We start from the raw sequence: 6,000 nt of genomic DNA on the forward strand, positions 1-6,000 counted from the left end.
AAATTGAACAGCTCCTCCTCTGAAATTTGCTCGCACTGAGCATAATTTTCAACGGAGTCCAGAAATTCATTCAGTCCTAGCCCATCATCTGTCCCAGCGTATTTCTCGATTTTCCAATCGGAAACCCGCTGTGGTCGACGATTGTAATGGTAGCCCGAGCAGGATGGTATTTCATTACCCATATGTTTGGGCAAAGGAAAACGTCCACCTGCCGGGCTTGACCTTCCATTCTCATGGTGTTTTGAGGCCTGGGACTGAATGACTGGTGAAGCTGGTTTCGTGTTCTCAATCGGAAGTGACGGACATCGATCTTTCAGCAAGTCCAGGAGTAACTTTTCCACCACGGTTTGGTTCAATGTGGGCCCCAGTGGTGGATCATGTACTTCCGGTTCTACTGGCTCGTCAATTTCGTCCGTCTCACGTATTTCGTCCAGATCGGTCTGCAGATCAATCTCGGGAACGCCAGCTGGTTTAGAATGTACCAGCGCCCGCAGTCACTGACGGATTCCGAAGTGAGACAACTCCTTGAACCGTCTATCGCAAAACTGAAGCAATAGTGTTCAGTGAAGCAATCCCGCCCATTAGCGTCTGAGTAGCTTCCAAAAGGCTATCAGACCTCTCAGCCGCTAGAGTTTTATCTCGTTGGGATTGTTGACGTAAAAGTCGAATCTGACGTAAAAGTCGAATCTCGTCGACAGACCCAACATCTTCTCCTACGAGCGGACCAGATCCTACACTTTGCGGGGAAATGGGTGCCGTTTGTGTTGGTGGCACGATAGTGCCCAGTAAATCTCCCAAACCTGCTCCACCTTCCCCAGTATTTTCAATTGGGGGAAGTACTGCTGACATATCAAAATGTTCTTGATATGTAGCAGCAACTTCCGCCAACAAACCCGAAATTTCCTGGTTGACCTCCCCTGCTGTATATTTTTGGATAATCTGGAGTCGAGACCCCAGATGGAGTAACCTTGTTCGGTAAACCTCCTTGTTTGGGCATCTATAACGGAGATCTTCCTTAATGGAACTCAACTTCCCAAGGCAGATCTCCATTTCTTCAGCAGCATCCCCATGAAACACGCGCAAGCGTTCCACCGGAGAAGACCGTTCTTCGGCCAACAATCCCCGTAAACGACACTGCCGCTGAACCTCAGATGGATCCGAATCAGCCGAGATGACAACATTCCGCGAGCTCAACTCAAAATCTAGCTCGTCGAAATGCAAATGGTCGACCCGCATCAACCAATAAGCTCTGTTGAGCTCTTCCACAATCATCGTCATTTTCTCAATGTTCTTGGAAAATAACTCAAAAGCACAAAGCATTAAGTATTGACACGGTAAGAAACATTGTATTTATTTCGCCCACTAACGATTCCCTTTTATTTCAGGAATTTGAGTGGAATTGAAAAATGTTTCGAAACGGATCGGAATATTTTATGGTTGGCAACCACCTTGATTGGAAAAGAGCTTTCCACAACTCGTCTGGCAGTTCCACCAAAACCAATGCAAAATCACCGATTCAGAAAACAGAAATAAATAAATATATACAATAAATATTTAATAAATAATATAAATAACACTGGAAAATAAATAAACAATACGACCGCGAACAATATTGCGGAAGAAACCTCACCACTTGCGTAACAAAAATTCTAGCCAAAATCCAATTTTTGATAGAAACCACACCAGAAACCACACTCGAAAAAAAATATTTTTTTAGGAAAAATATTTTTTTCAGTGTGGTTTTTGCGCTGTGCGCCAATTATTAGTGTGTACCTCTATACACTATCAGACTCTTGCTAGAACACAAAAAAAAAAAAACAAAGAAAACAAATAAATAAAATAAAAACATCGATTTTCCGTTTTCCTCTAGCTGTTGGTGGCGGGAATCTCCAGTTGTGGTCGTCTGGTGTTGCTTCCAAGCTGCTCATGCAGCAGTCGTCGGCGGGGCTGATGTTCTTCTGCTCCTTGGCACTTAGCCGGGGGTAGCCAATAGCGCAGCTTGCCCTATCCGGCGAGCAAACACCTGTAGTAGCACTCGCACTCACGGGCCAGCGGAACAACCTTCGCTGGTCTTACACGAATCCGCGGAACAACCTTCGCGAGACACACAGGACACGGACTGCAAAAAAAAAAAAACAGCAGTTAAAACGCGCACAAAAATTAACACAAAACGCGACGTGTGTGTCCTACCGTGGTCGAGGCTAAACTGATCATCCCGCGATGGCTGCCTATGTTGCCGACCACACACGCTCCCTAAAATGAATTCAAAAATGATTAGAAAACAATTCATTTTCATAAAAAGTGGAACAACACGAAAATTGAGTAACTCTGTTGTTATTCAAAATTGTGTAACCATAGTATGGGCAAATACTGTGTATTTATTATTCAGAATGATGTATACAATTGAACTCATTTTTTGTGTTTAATAAAACTCATTTAGTTCTTAAAAAATATCAGTTTATGTGTACAAAATTATCCATTTATTGAATTTAAAACTACTCAGTTTTAAAATTGAAACCTACACAGATTTAGATTTTGAAACTATCAAATTTTTGAATCGAAAAATATTCATTTTTGAATTTAAAACTAACCATTTTCAGAATTTAAAAGTACTCAGTTTAAGAATTGAAAACCACTCAGTTTGAAATGCGATGTTAGCGTAGAGAGGGAGGTTTGTGCCGGTAACAGTCAGAACAAAACAAACAAAATCTGAACGGTGTCTAATTATATTTATTTTTTAAGTATATTTTGCTCTTTTTTTGTGATGCATAATCACTTGATATTTTACTCTCCCACAATTTTCCTGATGACACGAACAACCTGAAAACTTTTGGTTCTTTAGAATGAATAATGGAAAAAGTTTATATGTGTACCTTAAAGCTTTTTAAAATGTCCGTGACCACCTTCCCAGCGATTTTCTCATTTTTTGGAATCACTCAAACAGCCACAAGAATAGATAACACGGCCGCAAAGGCTAAATAATGGCGCACAAATGTTGAATCATGGTGCCGCCTTTTCACTCGTGTCAAATAATGGTGTCGTTTTTTCATGCTTGCTACTCAAAATTGAGTTATAGTGGTAAATTCAAAAATGAGTTATTCTAGATTAATCTAAAATCAGTGTAAAAATTACACAGAATCACCAAATGCGGTATTCATTTTTTGACGTTTCCATGCAACTTATGAAATTGAATTAAAACTAATTCATTCGCCGTGTTACTTTTCACGAGCGTGCAACAAACCCGCCTTGACGTCTTAGTCAGCACTCAGCACACCACTTTTCCGCAGCTAGAGGGAAATTCCGGCCTATCTAACTCTAAACATTAGTTCACAAATATAAAATAAAAATTATCGGCCCTACTAAACGCGACAATATCGTTCACAAACGAAAAAACGAACGAGTTTAAACAAATTTACGTGAACGATATTCAGCGCAAGTGGCGAGAACTGTCATAACAAGTACACGCTGCTGCGGGAGTGTCCAAATGTGGGTAATTTTCACTTAAACACTCTCGCAGCGGCACCCAAAATTAGGGTTATTTTTACGCGTACACGTTCTTGCAGCGTTACACATAATTAAGTAAATTTTCCACTCGATGCTAAACTTGTAACCGCACAGGTTACAGTATTTATTACCAAAAGAAAAATTTACCTGTCAATATTTATGTTACCAATTCTCCAGAAATCCCAAACTGACGTAAGCAGAGAGACACATTACGAACACCCGTTATAGCGAACACCATTATGGCGCGTAAAAAGCTGGATATTACAATTACTACTGTCACTTTTCGACAATGGAACAGGTCAAGTATGGTCAGGCAAAATAGAAATTGTTAACATTTTACAACAAACTGAAATGAGCTGTCTCGTGGAATGCCTGATTGTTGAATATACACCCGAAAAAACATAACATTTATAAAACCTTAAATGTTGCTGTAATTGTACACAGTTATACCACAATTTAACTATGTTTTTCATTGTAAATACACAGGGCCGGATTTACGATTGTGGGGGCCCGGGGCCCAGTTATAGTGGGGGGCCCAAATTAAAACAAAACTGTTTTTCATCGTACGAGTTAAAAGCATTTATTTGCTATTGAAAAATTACCAAAAATTTGTTAGAATTTTTTCTTAAGCTCTATTTAGAGTTCCAAGCGAAGTGAAAATCTCATACAACATGTTCATTTTTTCACGCTCGTGAAAAATGCAACCTGCAAAAAATTTCACTTCGCTTGGAACTGTAAACAAATTCGATCCAGCGAAATCGATGGTTGTGGATCTCATCTTTTTCACTTGGGTTTATTTCTTTCACGCATGCAAGCGCTAGTGAAAAAAGGAGCAGCAAGCGAAAACTTGCGTGCGTTTCTATTCTGTCAGCTGCAGCCAATTTTCACTTCGCTCGGGATGTAAACTCGTGAGTTTCACTCCACTTAAACTGTAAACTGCAGGGTGGTGAAATACCTGCGTGTTCCACAAACGGGTTTTCGCGACAGATTTCGCAAGCGAAAATTTACGCTTTTTCACTTGTCAAATTTTTCACTTCGCTTGGAACTGTAAACTATGCTTTACGAGTTTTTTTGCAGAAAACTTATTAATTAAATAATCAACATTCATCTTCTTCAGTATACTCGTACTCGAAACTTAATAATGCTAAGTTTGACTGCCTTTCATTCTTCACAGTCGCACGCAACCTATTTTTAATAAGTTTCGTCTTCAAGTTTTTTTCTTGATACCTGAAAAAAAAAACTACCGCAATTTGAGAAAAAAATGCGAAACACAGGCAAAAATTTGCACACAATTTGAGAAAGACGGCGCAAATATAAGACGACTCTGACAATAATAGAAACTAGGAAAAAACTACACACATCTGCAGGTCAATAAAATATGCACACGAGCTCAGAAAATCTGCATTTTGAAAAGCACATCTGGTATCCCTGATTCGGACAAGTAAGCAAAAGCAATGCATTAAAAAAACTTGTGGATTATTTTCTTTCTTTGCTTTACCTCCCATGCGCGCTAAAGCTCTAGAGTTAAAGTTTGGCCGACTGTCACTGAAAAGTTCCAATCAAACAGTCAACAGTTTTTTCATCATAGTTTTAACATTGCTGATGTTCGATTGGAACGAGTTTTGACAGTTCGATTGGCGCTTTTAGTGACAGTCGGCTAAACTTTAACTCTAGGCGTTTAATGCGCGCTGGTTCGATTCAAATGGTGTGTTAATGTGTGTCATTCCAAGAGAATCCAAGGTGAACTCTTATGGATGTAGTTGTGATTGTGGTCTGTTCAAATTTTCTTACTGTAAATCGAACTTTTGATTAAATCTCATTTTTAAAAAGAAAAATCTTTTTGTCGATTTGTGGGGGCCCTAAAAATGTGGGGGCCCGGGGCCCGGGCCCCCTGGGCCCCCCCATAAATCCGGCTCTGTAAATACATCAATTTTACATTAAATATCATTGTCCAGAACAAAAAAAAAAACATCGTTTTTGCCATTTTAACCATAAAAAAGGGGGGTCGTTATGTATCTTAACAGCATTTTTTCAGGCATTTTTCCCATACATTTAGAAGTCACTGACAATGTTATTCATGGTAAAATTATTGTCGGTGGTAGATTCAACAACAAAAAACATTGTTAAAACATGGTAATGACATCAGATAGCACTCAACTTCCAAGCCGAGCCGACGTGTTTACGCGAAGGAAATCTTGAAAGTCGTTTTAAAGCTTTATCGTTTAGTTTCGCCGCGAAAGTTCATCATCGAACCGTTGTATGCTTCAGTGTACAACGACTCGGCGATGTTACGCCGTGAAATACTTTCCGCATAGATCATGCGGCCTTGCCGAAAAACCAGACTATGTGAAGGTGCAAAGTTTCGTAAAAACTGTGCTGGCCTCAAGCCAGGTGAAGTGACGAGAATCCAGTGTAGCCGTACTCTCGGTAGTGCCTTCGTGAAGGTTGTTGACCATGCGCTGGCACAAAAAGTGTGCGACGAACATGATGGAAAAC

The sequence above is a fragment of the Wyeomyia smithii genome, chromosome 3 (assembly GCF_029784165.1).
Source record: "Wyeomyia smithii strain HCP4-BCI-WySm-NY-G18 chromosome 3, ASM2978416v1, whole genome shotgun sequence".
NCBI lineage: Eukaryota > Metazoa > Arthropoda > Insecta > Diptera > Culicidae > Wyeomyia > Wyeomyia smithii.